Genomic DNA, 22,910 nt, shown 5'->3' with positions numbered 1-22,910 from the left:
GTCTCTCTGATGCAATGGATAGAAAGATCAAGTATATCCCCAGCTAACCCTGGTACCGGCTGCGTTGTGCCCCACTGGTAATGCAAACAGCTGCGTGAATTTACAGCTGTGTTACATGGCCAGAGCAGATCACAGCAACCAGGGCGAGCATTGCATTTGGTCATACAGCTGGAAGTACTGACACACATTTTAACCTGTGGAAGCCTTTTAAATTTGAACTAGGCACAAAGCAACTCCGTTTAGGCTCCTTGCTAGGCTCCTTGCTGCTGCAAGCATGTGCAAGGTGTGCACGAGGGAAAACTCTTTGTGGCTAAACCTTGCCTTTTTTTTTTTTTCTTTTTTGCAGATTAGTTTTAATCCAGAACTGTCCCGTGGTTTGGTTTACAGTGCAGCCCCTAATGTCAGTGCTACGGATAATAAATATCAGGTAAGAATACAATGACATGTCTGTTTCTTTTGGTGGATTTGGTGGAGTTTCCCACTTTTTCTGGATTCAGCTGTATGCAAAGCAAATATCACAAAAATGATATAGAATATCACAAGTGACTCTCTTTGGATGGACACCCCCTTCATCAGGCTTGTCTCAGTGGGAGCTGCAGGCCCCAGGTCCTGGGGAAGGCTGCAAGGGTGGGAGGAAGCTGCAGAAGAGAAGGGTCTTCTTGCCCCACATTCACAGCAAAACAGAGCAGCTGAAGCTTGCTGGTCTGCCCTTCTTTGCAGCACTGCTTTCATCTGTTCACATCGCTCTAAGCCAGCCCCTAAGACAGCATGGGATGTATGGAGAGCCACAGGAATGCCCGAGGGAACTTACTTGTAGAACTGTATTAAAGATCACTTTGTATTTTATGAGATTTTGAGCAGAGGTTTTGTTTTCTGAATGCCAAGATGAACTGATTAAGAATTTAGGGTTCTTTGCTTGCTTTTTGAAAATCACCTGTTTTATTACACCTCTCTTCCTGGAAAGCTGTTCCTTTTGTGTTCAGCTCAGAACTGGCGGGAGGATGGGGAGAGTCACCAGTGAAACCAAATGTGAATCTGATGACCACACTGTTTTTTTTCCTTCAGTGTCTTTTCTAAAGTGGAGTTCTCACTGTAATTAAAATTACAAAGTAGAAATGAGAGAGAGAGAAAACAAACAAACAAAAAAAGCCAACTCTCCAAGCAGCTAGCTTCCTGCTAATATTCCATGGAAGAAAAGTAAAAAAAAGATACACAGGCCTATAGTTTTTCGGGTTTTGTGAATCTTGGGGAGTACCTTGAATAGCATCAATTAAGATTTTGGGGAGGGAGGAGCACAGAACTGCTTGAAGTGGGCCAGAGCAGGCATCCATGCAGCCCCACATCCTGCAGCTAGCCCTGGTCAGTGGTGTATGATGCAGAGGAAGGTGTCTAAACTGGCAAGAGCCCTGCGGCCGTGCTGCTCCCAGCCTGACCACTAAGAGTTAAGGACTGACTTGCACCCAAAAGCTGAAGAAGGAATACTGCTGGATGGGTTTAGTCATTATACATGACAACACCAAATATCCTTGGTATCAGAGGAATGCGGTGCACAGATAACATAAAAATTGTGAAAGTCTTCAACATGTCAACAGAGCACACTTAGGGGATAAAAGAATGAAGATTGTGGGTGACACCCCCAGCCTCTCAGCCACAGCCAAGTCTCACAAACTGAAACATCACCAAAACACAACAAAGCCGCAGCACAGCAGGGCCAACTCTCCTTCTTGAGAGAGAATGGAGAAGGAGAACAAATCACGGAGCCAGGCATCCGTCACATCACTTCATGCATGACTGAGAGGTGCTCAGATACCATAGTGGGGAGCCCAGGCCAGGAACCTGCACAAGGCAGATCTGGCAAGTGCTGGGCTTAAGTTGTTAAAAAGACTTGCAGATGGGAAAATGCAGGGCAGAGAAGTAGAGGTGTGGATGAGCTCAGTGCCTGTGTTTGGAAGTTTGGCTCCGAAGTGGTCTGAGCAAGGAGCGCGTGGGGCTGCTGAGGGTGGCGGGTCCCCAGGGGTGGCCCAGCTCCGAGCCCTGTTGGGGCACGGCCAGGAAGGTGCAGCAGCTGGTCAGGTTTGCTGAGCACACCCAGCCCTTCAGTTTCGGAGAAATGCCAGCTGAAGGTGCTTTTAAAAACAAAACTGCTCTGTAATATTCACAGAGTGGCTGCAGGAGCCAACTCTCCCCACTTTGAACAGCTCTGCAGGAACTCTTTATCCCCAAATTTGAACAAAGTCTGCACTGTGTTTATTGCCTGCTCCTCACCCACTTTATTACTCTGACTTAAACCTGTAGACGGTTGTCTTCAAAGTCGGGACGCACTTTCCAGGAACAGGTTTCCACATCCATTGCTCAGAACATAATAATTGGGAACAGTGTTTAGATAAAAACATTAGCATTATCACCACAAAAGTAATTGTTATGCTAATGGGCTGCATCTTTCTGTTGGAACCGTGCTGGAAAGGTTAGTTAAATTTAAACAAAATTTATTCCTTGAAATTCGGACTATTTCTGATAGGGAAAGCTATAACCACCCTGATGCACAAAACAGCCCTTGCAGCTGATGTCTGAAGTGCTCAGAAGACTGCACCTGTTATTCTAACAGAGGTGACCTCTGAAACAAGAAAGCCATTCTATATAAACACCAAGCTAAGTGACTTTCCCCATGTCTGCTCAAATAACACCCAAATATCTTTTCTTGTCAAAATCTTGCACTTGTCCCATTGTATACACAGTAAATCATGACAACCAGTGACTTATTTGAAGGCTGGAGCCCAAAGCAAGAGGTGCTGGTGCTGAAAGAAGTTTAACCAGTCACCAGCCTCTAAAATATTAAGCCATAAAATACAACTCTATTTTTACAAAAGTGGTTTTAAATGACCTGTCAAAACAGCTGGTTCCTGCTGGCTGCTTTTTTTTTTTTTTTTTTTTTTTTCCAAGGGGTGGCAGAAGGAATGAATTAAAGGAAAACAAAATCATTAGGGGATAGCTTCAGTTTACTTTTGTAATATATGCATGTTTTGTGTTAGAGTAGCAAAATTCTGGGAAGCATTTACCTCCTGTTGAAGCTTATGAGATTAAGTGTGGTATATCCCTTGTGCTGGCCTGTTCCCAGGCCGAGCCCTGCCCTGTGAGTGCTGTGACGATTCGTCATGCAGAGGGGAGGAGGAAGGCTGCCTCGCGTGCATCCCCACCATCACGGGTGTTTGGGTGTTTGTCGCAGCCCCGCCACGCTGTGTACTGCCACAGCAGCTGTGGCATCCCCACACTGTTCGTGTGCTGGGTGCTAAAGCTGGGGCTTTGCACAGAGCTGGGGTGCTGAGCTTCACATGGAGAAAATGCGCTGCTGGCTGTAAGAAGAGCAGGTACAGTGCAGCTGTGAAATTTGACTTCTGCCAAGTTCACGGCTGCCCGTAGCACTGGCCAACTCTGGCGCCTAAAATACTTAACCCAGGAAATCCCAGCTTGCACACACGTTGTTGGGCAGCCCCCAGAATCCCTCCTCTGTGCCTTTACTGTGGAAGACTGCAGTGCCCAAATTCTTCTGCTCGATTTCTTTGTAGAGCTCATAGGTAGAGTGGAGCCACAGTAACTGTGCTGTGCCTGGGGGGTTCCTGCCACCTCTCAAATCCAGGCTGCCCATCTGCATCCCAAAGTCCGAGGTTAGCTGACTGGAACAATACTTGATTTCCATTGCCATTTCAGGGTCCCAGCTCTCACAGTCTGTGGTAGGAAAATAGGACCCCCCATATGCAGTACCTCAAAAATTCCAGACCTGGGCTTCTAAATTAAAAAGAAAAGTAATCACAGCAATCACATCAGCTCCTTTTGTGATATAAAAGTTGACCCAATGTATTTTTTCCTGTTTACCTCTGTTCCCTATTGCAACAGAGCTGCGATCAGGGTGATCCTTCCCTCAGCTACACTCACAGGTCTTCTGATTGCCTCTCTCTCATGTGGCTGCTGTCACAGGGTGCTGCTGCACCCACGACCCAGGGCAGAATCCATCTTGCAATCAGACCTGAAGTTGATGATACATCTGAAGGAAAGCCCTAGCTTCGCAATCCGATAAAATATTAAAAGCTGGTAAGAGGCGGAGTGCTCTGCCTGAGTAAGCAGACATTTGGGCAGAATCGTTTTTTTTGGTGCAGAAGAGTATTTTGGGATCCTTCCCTTGCTTTAATATGAAGCATTCTGTATTACTTGTCTGCTCCTTGGTTGTGAGCTGAAAATTTGAGGTGGATTTTTATTGCAGAAGAGGGTGTGGAAAAGCTTAGTCAGCACAAAAGTTTAACTTCGCTAACAAGGTCTATAAATTTGCCGCAAGGATAAGGCAATGCCACTCCCTTTCCTGTCTAAATGCTTATAAGGACAAACATTTAATCAAGACCCACTCTTCTACACAGGAGCTGTGTTAGTGGCATTCTGCATCTCATGTTTAAAACCCCAAATTTTAAAACAGAAGTGTTTTTAAGGTCTCTGAACATAGTTTCTACTATTTTGTTAATTGCCTCATGGCTCCTTTTAAAATGCTTTGTTCTGAAGACAAATCAGCATGTTCTGAAAACTAAATATAAAAGAGTAAATGGACTAAAAATGAATAATAATAATAAAAAAGACTTGGGCTGAAATTTAGTTCTTTTGCATTTAGTGCTTTTACTAGTGTGAAAATGAGGATTTCCTGACAAGGCTGAAATTAAGCAAGAGTTTTGATCAAATGTCATGAATCACCCCGACATTGCTCAGGGAAAAAAAAGGAAAATATGCTTCCTCCTCACAGCAGTCCCCAAAGCCCGGTCACTTTGCAGGTCTAGGCCTGGCTGCTATTGCTGCTGCTGAATGACTTGGAGCTGAGTGAGAACCAGTCCCTTCCTTCCTGGGCTGCTGTGATCTGAAAGCTTCTGCTTGGATTTTCCCTCCCACGTTGCCATGATCTGAAAGCTTCTGCTTTAATTTGCATGGACCTGTAATTTTCCCTGGGCACTGACCGGGATCTTAAAAAAATGTTGGAGACGAACTGTCCTCTGGCACATGGCACTGGGGCAGGATGCTGATCTCATTTCTCTGCTCTGCCACAGGCTCTGGTGTTACATTAGCTAAGTCAATTAGCTTCTGCCTGCATCTGGTTTTCATCTTTAAAAGGGGGACAGTGGCAATTTCCTACCTCACGGCAATCCTGTGAGGATAGATATATCAGCTTGGGAAATGCTCCGATACTTGTGCGATCAGTGCTTGGACACTTCTTGTTCAGGCTGTGTTCTGGAGTGCCCATGGCCTGCAGCCTGGTGAGGGGTCAGTGCTGAGGGCCACCAGAGCAGCCCTTGGACAGGCTGAGCACAGAGGCTGTTGCAGCCATGGCCACAAATCATGTTCTCACAGACCTGACAAGAACGGAAAGAAACGTATGACAAACTGTCAGGAAATAGAGAGGAGCAGAGACCACTCCAGCGGTGAGCTTAACCAAAAGTCCTATGCCATTCTCTTTAACTTACAAGCACATGATGTATTTTAGTGACTTAAGCTGCTCTTTCCATTACCATTTATTTAGGGTTAGAGAAAGACTGAACTGGTATCGCTGGGGCATGGACACATGGAGATCATGCTGCAAAGAATTACTCATCTGTAAGTCTGCTTTTCTGAACAAATCAGTGTCCTCCTGCTTTTGGGAAGTGTCTCCCATAAGCCGGTTGCCATTTGCACTCCCAGGCTTTGGCTCTCAGCAGAAGCAGGAGGTCACCTCAATTCCTCCCTTGGTGGCCAGCACTCCCAGGGCCTTCCTCTACCATGTTTTATTTGGTCAGGAGCAGAATTTTTGCCAGGAACCAGCTGTCAGGCTGTGTGCTTTTCTTCCTTCTTTTTCAATAAACTTACCTTTCTAGTTTGTTATGATAAGGAGGAGGTAAATGAAGTACAGGAGTTATTACTTATGCTATGTCTTGGCAGGATCTCTAAGGCATCCATCAAGAAGGGAGCTTCACTGGGCTAAGCACTACACAACGCCACGGTAAGAGAGCACACACATCCTGCCCATGTCCCTGCAGACAGCTGGGACAAACACTGAAGGAAGGAAAAAGCAATTGCACTGACTTTACAGAAAGGTAACTGAGGAGCAGAAAACTCGCAGGGCTCAACCAGTCCCGCTGGCTGGTGGCTGAGCCAGGAAGCAGAAATACACACCACTTTGGCATTGTGGCTGCACTTTTATTAGTCTTTTATTTCTTCAACCAAGTGCAATCTGTAGCAAAGCAAAATTAAGGGTAAGTTGTTATCCTCAGCTGAAAGGCTTCACAGGCCAGACACCTAGTGCTGCAGAAGAGAAAACATCGGTGTACCCCTCTTAGGCAGCAGCTCCTTCAATCAGAGAAAAACGGAAATGGGCAAGATAGATATTTTTTTATTTGGAGCAAAACAGAGAATTCTAATAACCCTGTCTTACAAAGGAAATGAAAGAGTCTTGGGGGTAATATTGAAAAAATGGTGGGCAGTCAGAGTCAAGGCCATATGGTCCTCAAGCTGTGCTGTCAAGCCGATCTACAGATGGAGATGTATTATCTTACACTAGCGCAAAGTTGAGCATTGCAGCAGGCACTTGTGAAACAGACCAGAAGACCTGACAATACAATTGACAATTACTATAAAATCAGGTGAGAAAAAGTCATCAGCCAGAATTGTCCCTCTAAGAAAAAATAGTTGGAGAAAGGATGAGCTTCCTCCAGGCTCTGCAGCTTATAGGTTCCATCCAAAATATTTAGCGAGTTTAGCAACACCTGAAATGAGAAGGGAAGTTGTTCTGACAAGTCTTAAAAAATTCAGAATCCTGGTCTTTTGATTTTATACTAATTTATTATGTTAAAGGTGAGCAAAAGCCATCCCACAGTATCTACACACCAGCCTGTTATCAAGTGGCACACATGACAAGAATATGGGTGTGTGTGTTTGCTCTGAAGATCTGATCAAAGGGAAGGAAGAGCTGCTGAGAGCTTAGCCATGAGCAGTGACCTCCAAGCCAGGTACTGCGAATGCACACCGGGACTTTGCCTTCCGAACAGCTTGCCGCTGGAACGGCTGGGTTGGCTGCAGTCACAAGACGTGAAACAACGGGGTGCTACCCATAGGCTGGTGGACACTGTACTCTGTACACCCCCATCAGCTCTGGTGGCAACATGCCAACGTATCCTGTAGCAAGCAAACTGCTTAGGTAGGTGCCTTTGCTTTCAGCTACGGCGCCTTGCCGCTACAAATCCTTGAACAGGTAAAGGGGTGACTGACTGGCAGTCCTGTGCTCGGTGGATCACCAGGTACTAGTGCCTCCTGGGCTTACATTATTAATTGTCTTCCAAGTTTTTACGTCATAGGGGTGTGAAGTGTGCAAAGGAATAATAAAGATTTTTGGGTGGTAGCTGTATGTGAAAACTCTGTTTCATGATGCTGATGATTAATAGCTTACACCCATGGGACAATCATTTACTTGCAAGTCTTGGCTAGAAGCTCCAGGGCACCAAAAGTTTATGAGGCAGCTCTGTGTCAGTCACATGAATCTAGATTTGTAAATGTGCTTAGGAACCTGCATTAGGAACCTGTCCAAAAGTATCTATATCTATCCCACAAATTAGATCAACTTTTCAGTGTCTCCTCTCATAAGCTGCTAGGCATCTGACAAGATTAGCGAAGGAGCATTAAACCCCAAACCTTCTATTTTTCATGCAAACTTCAAAAGCCTGTTGCTTCCACCTCAAACGGAGAGGGGCTGGGCTGACGTGACCCCCTCGCTGACAGGGCTGCGGTGGGAGCTGAGGGTCTGGATTCCCACTTGCAGCTCTGTGAACCGCTCGGCAGCGAGGATCTCCCAGCTTCCCCGTGGTCTTGTGCTCTGAAGCATCCTGAAGCACATCCAGATTTTAATACAGAGCCGAACCCATGGGCACTTTGGCAGTGCTGCATGGCGCCGTGCCAGCAACACTTACTCTAAGCTCCGCGGCCTCGCGGTGGCATGCACAGAAGGGCCGTTCTGCAGCAACGTTTGGATGCCGAGCAGGGAGGGAAGTGCCTCAGAACCAAAGGCTTTCTGTGTCAGGGCTGCTTGCTGTGCGGCAGAGGTGCAAGGCTGGCTGTGGGTGCTGGGTTTAGGGCAGAGTGGAGTGATGCATGCCGCCCTGAACTCGTGGTGTCATTGTCAGGAACCTGAAGCCCTGTGCTCCTCTGAGGACAAGGGGACAACGCCAGGGTGCAGGAGGAGCCGCGCTAACTCCGTGAGCAGCTCCTCGGCTCCTGGCACCACCCTGGGTGAGAGGACAAGGGCGAAACATCCCGGAGAAACACAGCTGCCAGGCATGGGAAGGAATCCTGGAGACCACAGAGGGAAAAAATTAACATGCCGTGGGAAACGCCTGAGCCGTCCAAGTGCAGCGTGCGGAGGAGAGCGGCAGCGGCAGGGTGAAAATGCCGAGCCAGGAGCCGGGCGGGGATAGTGCCTGCTGTGGTGATAGTGCCTGCTGTGGTGATAGTGCCTGCTCTGGTGCAACACCAGCACCCAGGGAGGGTTGGGTGACGAGCCACAGAGCACCAAACACCCGGCGGATCAGCCCTCCAGCCCTCTGAGCAGGCCGCACGACGCCCGCCTCAGCTCCACTAGGCTGTGGGAGTGAGGTGGGCATCAAAAAAAAATAATAATAAAAAAAAAATCAAGGGCCACGGGCAACGAGGGCGGCCGAGGGAAGCGCGCTGCGAGCGGGCGGGCTGAAACAATTCCCAAGTGTCGGCTGCTGAACGAAACGCGGCCGAAATGAACCCAAATCGCAACAGGTCTCGGGCCGGCGTTCACCTGCCGGGGGTGCGGGGCTGGAAGGGGGGAGCGGGGGGCACAGAGGGGCCCGGGGGCCGCTGCTCCCCACCGCCCACAGAGGGCAGCGGCGGCCGCCCGGGGCCGCGCTGCTCCCCTCGGAACCGGCCCCGAGCCATCGCCGCCCGCCCCCGGACCCCCCCTCGGTCCCCCCTCGCTCCCCCTGCCCGGCCCGGGCCCCCCCGGCTCCTTCCTGAGGCGCCAGCCCCGGGCCGCGGCCGCTCCCTCCCCGTGCCCGTCCCCGCCCCGCCGCCCCCGCCCACACCTGGCCGGGGCGGGCCGTGCCGTGCCGTGCCCGCCGGCTGCGGGGCCGACTCGGCGGGCGGGCGGGCGGGGACGAGGAGGAGGAGGAGGACGAGGAGGAGGACGAGGAGGAGGCGGCGGCGCGGTGCAGGCCGTGAGGGGAGCGGGGCCGGCCGGGAGCAGCGCCTCTCGCCTGGCCGCGGGGCCGAGCGCGGCAGCGGGGCCCCGGCTCAGGTGAGGCGGCGGGCGGCAGGTGGCGGTGCTGCCGGGGCTGCCGGTGGCGGGGCTGGGGCTGGGGCTGGCGGCGGGGCGGGCGCGGCGGCGGCGGGGCGGGCGCGGTGCGCGGTGCGCGGCCCCGGTGGGGGCGGGCTGGCGGCGGCGGCGCGCACGGAGCGCGGTCCCGCTGCTCGGCGGCGGAGGAGGGAGCGGAGCGGGGAGCGGAGCGGGGCCGGCGGGGAGCGGGCGGCTTCTGGGAGGCAGCATGCGGGCGGCGGAGCCCCGGAGCCCCGGTAAGTGGCTCGGCCGCGGCGCTTTTCCCCTGCAGCCCCCCCCCAGCCCCGTGTAACCCTCCCGAAACTCCGCCGCCTGTTGAGCCCCGCGCCCCGGCACCCCCGAGCGGCGGGGCTGCCCCCGGGGGGGGGCACCGGGCGGTACCGGACCCCCCCCCAAACCCCTTTTTCCCCGCCCGCTGGGTACGGAGGGGGCAGCCCGGTTCCGCGGGGCACCTGCCGGGGCTGGGGGGGGGGACGGGGACGTGGGGCTCGGTGTCCCGGTGGGAGCCCTCCGGGGGTGTCCCGGGGCCGTGAGCGGAGGGGGGGTGCCGGGGGGGGCTCGGCGGCGTTTCCCCGGTTGCCGTTTTGCGCTCGGAGGAGGGAGGGCGCTGAAGCGGGGGGCACCGGGGGGGGCTCCTCGTGGCCCCGGGGGGGGGGGGGCGAGCGGCCGCCGGGGGGAGCGCCCGGGTGGCGAGAACAAAGGGGCCCGGGCGGGGGGCGGGCAGGGGGGGCTCCGCCGTGCGGACCCCAAAATGAGGCTGGGGGGGGCCCAACCTTAGTGCTACCCCCCCCTCCCCGCGGCCCCTCCGCTCCCCCGGGGGCTGCAGCCGGGCCCCGCAACCTGTTGGGCCGGGCGGCGGCAGCGCCGTGTGTGTGTGTGTGTGTGTGTGTGTGTGTGTGTGGGGAAACTCCGCCGCACACCCACCTGGAGGAGCCTCGGGAGCCCGGCACGGGGTCCAGCCGGTGGGAGGGAGGCTCGCCGTGCCCGCAGACAAAGATCTGTTGCCGCGGAGCTCCGCGCCCGCAGGGATGTGCTCCTGCTCCCGGCAGACTGACTGGGGCAGCTGCGGGAGCGGCGCGGGGCTGGGGGCCCTGGGGGGGCCCTGGGTGGCCCTGGGGGTGTCGCCGGGTGGAGTTGCCGTGTCAGGGTCCGGTGGCAAGGTTCTGGCATCGAGCGCGGGATTGAGCTGTAAAACGTGATCGAGGCTGAGGGCGAAGGGTAGCCGGAGCGCCGGCTGTAAGTTACGCCGAGCGATGGCTGGTTTAGAGGTCCCTGACGGCGGCTAACTTGAGCAGGGGTGGTGAGCAAATACAGTTTCCTCATCCTGCTTGTATAACCACCTTTGTTCATTTTTCAAAGTAAATGTTAAGAGAAACGACAAATTTAATTTGAGATTACAAAGGTCCTCGGATGCAAATGACTTTATCTCTGTCTGGTTACTGCACGGTTGTTCCTAGGCTGCCCGTGTGGCTTTAGAAGCAGCTTTCCCTTTGCTTTTTTTTTTTTTTTTTTTTTTTTTTTTTTTTTTTTTTATGGAGAGCAGGCTGCTCTCCATACAGTAATGCAGGAAATGCTCGGCTCACAACAAGAGTTTTATGGAGGGAGCAAGTGTACTTTAGTCCTGGCTTTATTATTTCTGCCGTGGGGCTGAGGACGCACGTCGAAGTGCATGACCAGCAGCCTGCCCTTCGTGAGCAAGAAGTAAAATCTGCACAGCAAAACGGCCCATTTGGGGCCTGGGGGGGGGAACACACACACACGTGGTGTGCAAATATCGAACTTCTCAGGTTGTGCTGTGAGCCCACCATCTTAACGTGCACGTTTCTTCGCATACGTCACTGGCACGTGTCCTGCTCATTGAAATAGGATGCGGCGTGACTGCAGGTGCGAAGGGGTTAAAGCAGTTTGTGGCCAAAGAGTTAACACGTTGCTTCAGCTCAAGAGATTTTTTTATAATTCAGCTTAGTTACAAATATTGCCATCTGCCCTTTTTTTTGCATGTGCGTGTCTGTAAGTATATCTTGGAGAAATAAATACTGGTTGGGGCTGTTAGCAAAATAGTAGAAGCCATAGATAATGTTTTATTGTCACACATGTTGGCAATGAAAATGTCGGTGTCCAGAAAATCCAAGTAGAAACCTTCCACCCTGTGTCTGTATCTGGCTGTGGGCTGAGAGCTATGCAGGTATTTTTAATTTTTCTTCAGACTAAGTCCTGCTTTTGGGAACATTAGCTAACTGTCATTGGCAAAAGCAGAGAAGACAGTCAAAGCTTGTGATTATAAGGAGAAAGATCTAAGCTTGTGGGTAACAGAGAAGAAATGTTTTCCTCTTTGTGTCCACATAATGCAGGGCTGTGGGAAGATATGCTTAATGAGGATGATTATTGCTGTGGCTTTCCATAAATCCACTTGTAATGGAGGCTTTGTACAGTTACTTCTGAATCTGTACATTTAAAAACTGCAAATAGCGATAATGGAGTTGGCTAATAGCAGACTGTCAAGTAAGTGCAATCCTTGTGATAACGTTCAGCCATAGATCTCCATTTAAGTATTACTTTTAAGCAGAAAATGTTTCTTGTAGGTCGTAGTATATGCATTTTGGAGGGGGAAAAAAACAGTTGTTGCTGCACATACTTGAATCTTAACCAGCTACCTTTCATTGTCCAGAGGTACTTCTGCTCTTCATTTTTTTCATCAGATCAGAGGGAGATCTGCAATTCAGTGGATCCATTTGATTTGAATTTAGATAGCAGAAAGGATTAATAATAACCAGCTTAAAAGAAGAAAACAGAATCAAAGATAAAATAACTGAAGAGGTCTACCAGAGTAGTAAACGTGTAGCTGTGTGCACGTGAAAGTTGGGACCAATGCCTCCTGTAGAGTCATAAACATCCCTGTACAGCATTAGAGTGAGCTCAGTGCCACTAGGCAGGAGTTGGAGCTGATCTTGTTAGTAGTATTAAATGGGACAAGCCTTTCCATTTCAGTTCTACGTACCTTTTTTTTTTTTTTTCAGTGCCTCTTAGAAGCCAGGGTTGATTTAAATTACTCGTCTGTTACGCAAGCTAAAAACAAAAGGTGAAACTAACACGGCGGGGAAGATTTTTCATGGATTATCTCACTGCACTACAGGAAGGTGTAAAGTAACACGTTCTCAAGTAAAGCACTTGTAATAGATATCAGTTAATTTATATAGAGCCTTGAATGAATGCAGTTTTAACTTGTGTAGTGAAGAAACAGCTTTTGAAGAAGCCTGGCACGTGAGTGGCTTGTGTGTACTGTTTGGAGGAGCTTGTTGAAAAATATTTGCGATGCACACCATCATTGCTTACTCCTCTTTAAAAGAAGTGCCTTAACTTTAACCTTTAATGCAGTTTGTGAGGGCTCCTCACATGCAGTTACTTTTGCTCAAAATCTGGTCTTAAAAGCGAGCTGCATTTCTACAGACGATAGCGCTGTGCTCAAATCCAAAATGTATGCTTCCTTTCCAGTAAAAACTTATAATTACACAGGGTGGTAGCTAACTGGAAAGTATTGCAAAACATATGTAAGAATACTGTCGTACAAACTCTAAAACTGAAGAATGACTCACTGCGCCAGTGCTGTATCAAATTCTATCTATACGCAAGGTTTAAATGACAAGTTTACTTTAGGCAGGGAATATGCAATTTTCTTGTACTCTTTCTTCATCTAATGTCAAGTGAGCTTAATGAAATGGTACATGTGGGCATACAGGAGGCACCAGTTGTAGAGCTTTAATGAGCAAAGGGAACAAGCACTACTTGGCTGTGTTTGTGGAGATGGTGGAGGCATGCTGTATGCATACACTGTGTGTATTAAACCAAGTTCATGGTGCCACGCGTGTCTTGAGACGTCTTTTAATATACCTTATGGTTTGCTTGTGTGCGTTTACTAACATTTGTTTTATTTTTGTTTTCTGTAGGAGAGGGTATTTGGGTTTTACTGGTGTAGGTGTTCATCTTTACGTATTTCTCTTAGTTGATCTTGTAACTGGCATTTCAGGGTTTTGGTAAAAATTCAGGTCACTACCAAAAAGAAATAGGTTGATGTTCAGCATGGGAAGGGGGCCAAGGATTGTGGAGTGAGGAGGAAAAGACTGCTTTCCGCTGGAGCAACGCGTGCCTGTGACTTTGTTTCTGTGATTGTGATTTACTACTAGAGCTTTGGGGAGCCCTACAAAATGCAGGGTGTGTAGTCAGGCAGTGAAGTCCTGCAGCTGGGAGGCTTCTGAGGGCCTGGAGAAGGACAGGGAGGCAGCAAATGGTGGTGGTGCCCTTGTGGAAGCCCAGTGCGTGGGTGCTGGTGCTGTGGTGCCTGGCTGGTGGTTCTGCACATCCCAGGGTGCCAGGCAAAACAGCCCTGCAAGGCTGGAGAACCCCATGGCTGCTCCAGCCTTGGATGGAAGACGTTAAACTCTTCACAACCTCTTAATTTCTGATAGAGCCATGAGCCATTCTGCCCCAGAGCACGTTCCTTCTGCTCTCTCTGCAGTTTGTCTTTATTAGCCCTGGGGGAGGTGGAAGATGTGTCCTTGGTCTTCAGTGTGTATTGCTCGCGAGGGCTGTGGTCACCAGTGCCTGCGAGTGCCTTTCCTTCCTGTAGGAGGGTTGAAGGCCCCTTGGGCTCTGAGAGGAGGCTAAGCAAGGGAAGCTGGAGCACTCGCTGTTAGGGTGCACCCGGTGTGTGTGCACATCTGTGCCTGTCTGAAAAAAATGGTGAATAATGTCACGCTCCTTCAAGGAGTCCATTATCTGAGAACTTTTCAAGAGGTCAAACATGCAGAGAGAAGTTCTGGAGCAGAGGGTGGAAGCAATGTACATAAAAAGTCTGGCTGAGAGCAAAATTGATAAAGCATCTCCCAATACCTCAGCTGAGCACTAGGAGGGAGTAGCTTTGTCTGGATGCTTTTATTGAATGCAGTCTGCTCTGTGGCTGAAATATGGAAATGCCATTAATCTGGGAAAGGATGGGGTCGTCCTGCTCTCGCTCTTGCCCTTCAGCAGGAATAGAAGCTTCCAGTTTACAACCTGCCCAAAGACGTTTATTTCTTGGCACAAAATTTCAGCTGCAGCTGGCAAGTGGGTAAGTACTTCCATGCAGCCTTACTGAGAGAGAGAGGAATTATTTAGGTTGGCACACGAAGTTTATAGTTAGGAGTTGTCAGATGAAATTGAACAGAGAAAAAACGCGAAGACTGGTCATGTGGTATCGCTTTCTCAAAAGCAGCACTAGAAATCCTGTCATTGCTTATAATTAAACAAAGCATGCATGCATTTGACTGTGGAGAGGAATTATCTCTTGGGTTAATCAGCCTCTTTTCCTTATTTTTTCCCCCTGCAAATGGAGCGTTAGATACTGAGTCGCGTGTGTGTATGCAAAGGATAACATCTGTTCTATTTTATGGGACCCGCATAGCGTAGTTGCTTTTTTATCCCTCCAGTGTATGGATTCTTTCTTCGTGTGTCATCCCAACTGCTGAAGTCAGCCGGGCACTTAAGCTTTGTAATAACTCCTCTCTCTGCAGGAGCAGGAAGTTATTCATGAGATGGTACTCAATTCTTCAGTTAAATTTCCTCACAAACTTAGGTCTTGCAGTGTTTTGGAAAAGCCATTACTTTCCTAGAGGGTTTTGTGAGTAGGGCTGGAATTGGGATTATTGTTTGACAGCTCTTCTGGTAGTTGTTCTAGCAACAGGTTAGGCCATCCGCATCAGCCTAGATCTATTGTCATGGGCCCGTTAATTGGGAAGGTAAATTAGATACGAGAAGTATGAAAGGCTAGTCTAGTGTTTGGATGTTACGGCGTCTATATAAAAAATGTAATTGTTTTATCAGGCAGGTGTTGTGCTTCTGATCTGTTATCCTGAAGAAGAAGCACGGAAGTGGTTCAGGAGGACCCTTGGTCCTTTTGGACACCTGGAAAAGGCCTTGAGGTGTCATGTGCCTTGAAGACACAAGATGGGGAGGAAGGAAGAAAAAAAAAAGGCCTCTTTTAGATGAAGTTGTAGTCTTTATGACGTTTTTTTTTCCACATATGAGGTAGTTACGTTTGTTTGTATCTTGGTAGCATTTGTTGCATCAAATTTGATCAAAGGTTTAGTTGTTGCAGAATCAATAGTAATTCCCTTTTCTTAACAAAAACCCTGTAATTTATGAATGCACTCTCCATTGTGTTTTAACTACTTGTAATACAGAATTTGCAAAATGATACAAATTGACTAGAAGATACGTGCAAAATCCAATAATACATTTTTCTATGTCAGAGTTAAGTGAAATACAAAACAATTGAAATAAACAATGAAAATTAGCCTCTTAAGCCTATGAACTAGTAGGTGTGGAAATAATTTCATGATACATATTCTCATTGGTTTTGTTGACTGTTCTTGAGTGCAGACAAAATTCCTTTACAGTCTTATGCATTCTAATCTATGCATTATTATGTGGTGAAAAACATCCTCATAAAATCTTATTTAACCTGATCTTGAAGTATGCATTTTTGAAGGCATGATCTAGATACCGACTCCCTCTCCTCGTTGCAGCCTTGCTCAAGGGTAGCTTCTGTTAATAAAACACAGACCTGAAGAGTGACACTCAGGGAGACAAATATTTCAGCAGATTGCAGGGTTACTGCTTTAATTCTGCCTCTTGACATTAAGGTAGAATTCTAAGCTTTTGCAAGAAAGTATTGTCTCCACAAACACTTGCAAGATTGAAGTCTGTTGTGAAAAGGTTTGAATTTTCCCTGGGTCCAGCTACATCTTCAGAGCTGGTAAAACTCTGATATGAGTACCTGTTGAGGTCTTTTATTTGGATTGTTGGCTCAGGGAAGGTGTTTTAGAATAGCACTTCATTAACCTCATTTTCTGAAGTCTGTCTGTAGGTGCAGGATCCCACTTCTTCGCCCAATAGGTCAGTGCATGGAGAGCTCATGGAAGCCAGTGCTGCAGACGTATCTCAGCTCTTCTCTTGGTTGGTGCATGGTGAGCTTTTTGCTGTCCCTGGTTGGATTTTGGAGGAGATCTGGGTGGGTTCTCACAGCCCCTGCGTAGAGCAGGCAGGTCCCATCCCTTGCGCAGAGATGCACGCCTCCCGGCAGCTAAATGCACGCTTTACTCCTGGTTTCCCTCGTTTGCTGCTCACTTCCCTGGTTCTTTGGGTCTGCGGAGGCCGTGGCTGCAAGGAGAGCTTCTCACCTGTGCGGGAGGAATGCACCGAAGTGTAACACGTGTGCCTCCGTGATAAAACGCGAGCAGCTTTATGGGAGCAAGCTGTTACTGCTGATAATTGTGCTCGGCTCTTGCTATGTTTCTTACCTGGAGCTTTTACTTTGTGAGCAACATAATAATAAAGTGTGCTGCTGTAATAACTCGGTGACAATCTTCTGCTTATGTCTGTGTAAGAAATAAGGAGCATAATTAATGATGATAACGAGGAGTTCGGAAGGATTGTGGCAACAAGTTGTCAGGCTCCTCCAGTGATCCCCCCACGCTGGTGTCATACAATCTTAGAAGATACTCAACTTCAAGCCTTTTCTTCTGAAGAGCGATCAAAAGCTTCTTCATTGGCCAAAACCATCTAGATAGATGGGCAAATGCTTATTGTAAAAGGACTTGTACAGAATTACTGGGCTCAACAGATTGGCTGTGGCGAGGAAAATGCCTTTTGTACGCTGGAAGCCGTGAGCTGTGTTTTGTTTGCTCATATCATCAGGTGTGCAGGGTAGGCACCATGGGTTGTGCAGCATTAAAGAACACGTTGCATAGCAGTCATGTTGCTGGGAAGTATTCGTAAATGTAAGTTTGAATTAAAGATATGTATTTTTTCTTATTAAACTTTGAAGAGTAGTGCTTGGAAGACTAGTGAATTTTTGATGCTCTTAAATGTTGTCTGCAAAGAACAGGTGAGGAATTTGCTCACCTCATGTTTTTTTTTTCTTTTTTTTTCTTGGAGCTATACCTCTCTTGTGTGTTAGTTCTGGATGTTAGGAGAAATGCAGACATTGTGTTTGGGAGTTTAGATGGTGGGGTGGGCCGGCACAATGTGTAGGTTATAAAGGGAGGATGAGCGCTCAGATATTGGCTTTCTTTGCATCTGAAGTGAGTTAACAGCCTCTTGGATTCTTGTTGCACAGTGTAATTAAAATAAACACTATAATGCTAATCATTTATGTATTTTTGCCTGTGGGTGAAGTTTTAAATTAGAAGTAGCTATACTTCGGTGGAAGTGGATTTTTTTATTATTATAATGTTCCCTGTTTCCAGTCTGGTAATATTTCTGTGAGTGCATAAAAAATATTGCTAGGCAGATTTGTTTTTGTTTTTTATTACCTAATTGTATATTCTAGTAACAATGTAATTATTGCTTTTAACAAAAACTGCCTGACTTGAGTATTTAATTCCATCAGACTCAAGCAGTCGCTGATGAGGTGATAAATGATAGGTTATATGTAGAAGTGGATTTGCAATTATTTGCTGCTTTGGGAACAAAAAAAAAGATGTTTTGTTTCTGTCCAATGACTAATGTTGAAAATCAAAGCAGCGCGCCAGATGTTTTTTCTAATGACTGTGGTTCAAGGTCTCTTTTGTATGGAGGAGGGTTTCAACTGAGTTCGTCTCTTGGCTTTGAAGTTTCTCCTGCTCGTTAATGCAGCAGTCTTCCAAATCTTCTGTTCTGGCCTCCTCGGTGACCGGGCTGCATGGAGGAGCTGCTTTCCCAACCAGCTCCCCATTCATCGGGAGGCAGAGGGGCGAAGGAATTCGTACAGCGCGGCCTGAGCGCTCCCATTCACTCGTGTTTATTTCATGGCATTAAAATAAGAATAAGTGTTTCGCTTTATTTGTTGATGTCTGATTAGGAATTAGGAGAGGAAACTGAATCGCTGGTGTGATTAACGTTAGGTTTTGTTTCTGATGCATGAAAGGCCTCATTGTCTGAGGCTTTTCCCCCATAGCTCCCTGCCTAATCCTGCTGAAGTCATTCTAACGGCAGCAGCAGTTGAGGCTCCTCGTCTTGTTTTCCCGCGTACTTCGGGCACAGTTGGAAACATTTCCCCTTGGAAGGAGCGCCTGCATCTCGTGCTGACGCTGCTGTCACTGCAAAGGGGCCGTGGTGGCTGTAAGGTGGGCATCGGTTTGTGCAGGGGCGGGAAGGAAGCTAATCTGAAATCCCCAAACTGACCTAATTTGTGCTACGTTTGGGTTTCAACTCTGGGCCTGGTGGTTTTGGGAACCCGGTCTGTCTCCTTCAGCTGTGGCTGCAGGAAGGCAGGAGGTGAGCTGCCTGGTTCTGACAGTAATTTCTTGCAAGTTTTTGTCAGACCAACTTTCTCTAATTGCTGATGTAGTACTTCTGTGAGGAGGAAGTTTAAAACTGCTCAGTGTGTATTTTCAGAAGAAATTTTGTGAGTTTTTAAGGTTTGTAGAGATTATGGCATTTCTAAAATCCGTAGCAAGAAATTATAGTAGGCACAACTATTCCTCTTTCAAAAAAAAAAAAACCCTGAAAGAACCGACCCCCCCCCTGCACCCCACCCCCACGAGCACTGGCCTTTCTTTTCTTCTGAATCAGATTGTCATTGCAAGGTCTCAGTGATTTAAAAATATAAAATAAACTCCCTCGAGGAATCTATTTAAAATTATTTGGTTCACTGAACATTCAGTGCACGTTCAATCTTGGAATCCATTACATGCCTTTAGAAAGACTTTAAAAATCCTCTCCGACAAAGTTGGTCTGAGTTTCGTCCCTTTGGCAGGTGGGCATGGGGGAATTTCATAGCTTTATTTTCATAACAGAAGCGTGCAGAATTAGTATTGATTTTAGTATAGCTGTCTGCTAGTGCCACTGTATTCAGGGGTCGTATGTCAGCTCTGCTTTTGTGGTGGCAGCTTTCCGTGTTTCCTGAGTTGAAGCCTCTAGTTGTGGGGCTATGGAAATAATTGGGAATTGCTGCTTTTTTTTCCCCTTTGAATTCAATTTGTAAAGCTTTATTACCTAGAATTAAATTCTTATCAGGCTGAAATGGTGCATAAATTCTTGTTGAATGGAGACAAATGCTATTAGAAACCTGTGAAAGTAAGCTATGTTTTAATCCTAAATTTATTTTCATTGCCGTTGTCATACATCGAAAACATTTTGCATCTACTTCGTCCGTGCACATCGGTGCTCTCTGCTTCTGGTAATTTTTAATGGTTAAGTCTGGGAGAAACAATGTGCGTGAGATTCCTGCTTATGGTCTGGTTACATCCTTTGGCATCACTGGGGTTCCCAGATACCTGGCGTTGGTGTTGCCAGCACCCATCAGGGTGTGCCGAGAAGGGTTGCCGTGTTATTCGTATGCAGCAGAAATACTTCTTTTGGAAGAACTTCCCAATGTTTTCAGCTGATAATGTAGAGAAGTGACATCTGCTTCATCGCTTTTTGTATGCACGTATTAATAGTTGCTCAGGGCTCAGTACTTCTTCAGAGCCTGAAGTCAGGGAAGGACTTGAAGAAAACCCAAATAATGGGCAATCCCTCAGGATGCACAAGTATATTTGATTAACCCAGCTGACCCGGAGAGCTGTTAAATATTTGGACAGCCAGCAGTCCTGCTAGCCACCTTCCATTAGCAGTGGCCTCCATTTGGAGCTTGTGTTCTGCCTTTTCCTCTGGCAAAGGCTTGGGTGATCTCGAAATGGAGCCGGGTCCCTGGGAGTGTGGGACCACCAGGCTCTGCCACCAGCCAGGGGAGGGGATGGAGGCAGGGGGGAAATTGTTAATTGCGGGTTGTCAATACTGTGCAGGTGAGCTGGTAGCTGAAGCTACTAGCCTGAGGAGAAATAGCAGTGCTGTCCTGAGAGGTGTAAAAAGACTTGTCAAAATCTAATCTAATCTCCTGCATTAAGTGTACGTTGCAATAACGAATTAAATGGAATTCCAGCAAGTGGAGATGTTCCCTTTTTAATAACTTCTCAAAAAATCAAAATGAAGTATTGCACTGGAAGAGGCAGCATATCACCGTTAGCCAAATTTCTTTCTCTAGGATCATTTTTAATTTTATATGAGCGTGTATTAATGGTTTAAAAACTCATTTGTCTCCTTGTCAGCAGCTTGACCAGTATTTTAATACAAAAGACATGATTTCATCTCGACCAGTTTTGTTTATCAGTGGGTGTTGCAGCCAGCTGGAAAATTGTTTGACTTTTTCACTGCTATGGCTTTGACGTAAGATGCCTGCTGTAAGAAAGTAAAATTGATGTAAAAACAATGATTCTTTCAATTGTTGTATTTTCCATTTTGATTTAAGGGAAGGGGAACAGGTGTTTATGCTAAAGAATTTGATCTTACCCTTATTCTGAAGATCTGCAGTAACTTTTATATTACAACTCGGGGGGAAAAATCCTACCCTTGCCCAAATCTGAGCAAAATGAGGAGAAAAGTGGCTATAATTCTGACTTAGTTTGGTGCATTACTGGGTATGTTGCTGTGGCTGCTGTTGTAGAAATGCAGCTGGTAAGTTTTGTGGGAGAAAAAGCCTTTACAAAAAAAAAAAAAACCTCTTGGAATAAAAATGTGGTTTTAAAAATTCTCTTAGTACGTTTTTTCCTATTCCGGCAATAAATCAGCGTGATTATAGTATGTCTTCATCATACAGGTTTTGTGAGTGACTACACAGGATCCAGCTCTGAATTTCTGACTTTGGAGTGTCCAAATTGTGCAAAATTAACTTAAAAGTCAGTTTTTGGATACTCAAGTATTTCACCAGGAAATTAATGAGAAGTTTTATGTAATGTACTACTCTACTCGGTATGCTTTTTTTTCCCCCCTGAAATTACTGAGTTATAAATATTTTAAGTTGAAAATTATTCTTAAACTGTGATTCTGAAGTGAGCTATGAACAAATGTTCTGCTGTATTTGTGGCCTCAAAGTGAAAAATGTTTTGATGAATAAAGCTACTACATTAGTTTTCATAATAGTTTGCTGTGACACAAATATATTTTGTAGGTGTGCTTAACAGGTGTAAGTTTTCCAGCCATTCCGCCGTATCTTTCCACCTAATTGCTTTATGGATTTGCATATAATCGTGTTAATTCTTTTTTTTTTTTTTTTGGGTGATTGCTGAGGCAACTCTGAACAGGTGAAAAGCCTTTCGGCTGTGTGTGAGATAAGTTGAAGTGTTCAGTTTTGCAGAGCTTTTTGCACGTGTGGGATGCCCGGTGGCATAGTGAGGGGATGCTCGTTCTGCCCGCGGGTTGTCTCCTCTTGCTCTGGGCGAGGTGTGCAGCTGTCCCAGGAAGGTGCTGGGTGTTCGTTGGGTTGTCCTGCTTCTTGCTGATGCTGCTAGATCTCCTCGAAAGGGCTGCCTTGCTGTAACTGCATAGCTAACTGGAAACAAGCGACTTCAGAGGAGGTCCAGCATCAAGGCAGGTGTCACTGTGCAGGTAGCTCCAGGAGATAAACTCCACCTGGCAGCTGTGGGCTTGGTTTTCCAAGCGCTCGCTGTGACCTTGACTGCGTGCAGACAAGCTAAGAGACCTACTGTCAAGCTAAAGAAACCCTGTGTGAATGCACTGCTTGGTTGAATAGTGGATTCCTTTCCTTTTTTAAGGAGGGATGGGGAAGACACTGAGGGTTCCCAGCTACAATGTTTTTCAAATCCTTATTTGAAAGTGTTTTAAACGAGGGACAGCACATCAGAAGCTGAGATACAAAGCAACCTTTTGAAGTTAAAAGTGGGTCTGCATGAAAATGAACTGCTTGTCTGTGAAAAGAGTCAAGTGTGAAAGGATAGGATAGTTTCACTAAATGAATTTGATAGTCTGAATAAGTGTGGTGAGGCAGAGAGGAGAATCTGGAAAGGTCAGGACTGAGCATGTGACTCTGGATGAGGTGGCGGAAAAACATGAAAGGGATTGAGTGGAAATGCCTCGGTTTACATTTTTTTACTTAGAAGTGATTTATTTATTTTGGTGGAAGGTGGTCATAAAAAGAGAACTTCAGAAGCTTGCTGCAGAGAAGTGGGAATCGGAATCCTTTGGGATCTTGTACCTCTTGCATTCAACTTCTGTGCGGTTTTGAATAGCTAAAAGATCAAAGCCCCAAAGAACTCCTTATTGCATGCTGCCCCATTAGTAGGACTGCCCTATCCTACACGCTGTGCTCGCTTGAGCACTTGAGCAGCTTTTTGTCCCAAATGCAGGTTTGTTTTTTGTTTGTTTGTTTGTTTTTTACTATTGCTGTCTTGTTTTCAGTGAGCCGCATAACTTCCAGATTTTAACTGAAATAATTCATTAAATGCTTCCTGTGTCCCTGATCCTGCATTAGAAGGATAGCGTAGAGAGCATGATATCTTGCATTTATCTACGCTAGGTGCAGCAGATTTGCACTGGAAGCAGGAAACAGCCTGAACTTTTCATAAAAAGTGATGCACTCAGGTTGACTGTCACCACTCTGGGTGGGATCGTGAGACTGATAGATGAAGCCATAAAACCATCAGCTCTGTGCTTAGTAGCGATCAAAGAAAGCATACCAAATCTTAGGATCTTAGGAAATGCT

General features: G+C 47.1%; 1 protein-coding gene across 17 annotated transcripts in view; it reads left to right on the top strand.

The window, feature by feature from the left end:
* Positions 1–9,238: 9,238 nt before the first annotated feature.
* The window catches only part of PTPRF (protein tyrosine phosphatase receptor type F), a 365,710-nt gene continuing 352,038 nt past the window's right edge, over positions 9,239–22,910 (top strand). For 15 of the 17 annotated variants that reach the window (XM_032192691.1, XM_032192685.1, XM_032192690.1 and 12 more), the window contains exon 1: positions 9,239–9,316. The gene's annotated coding sequence lies outside the window, so the exon portion shown is untranslated. Of the gene's footprint in view, positions 9,317–9,534; positions 9,592–18,435; positions 18,496–22,910 lie in introns of those variants that run through there. The other 2 variants (XM_032192674.1, XM_032192675.1) reach the window with 2 other exon arrangements.

This window comes from Aythya fuligula, chromosome 8 (genome assembly GCF_009819795.1).
Source record: "Aythya fuligula isolate bAytFul2 chromosome 8, bAytFul2.pri, whole genome shotgun sequence".
NCBI classification, from domain to species: domain Eukaryota; kingdom Metazoa; phylum Chordata; class Aves; order Anseriformes; family Anatidae; genus Aythya; species Aythya fuligula.
The sequence above is the reverse complement of the archived record's forward strand: the minus strand, read 5'-3'. Positions and strand labels throughout refer to the sequence as shown.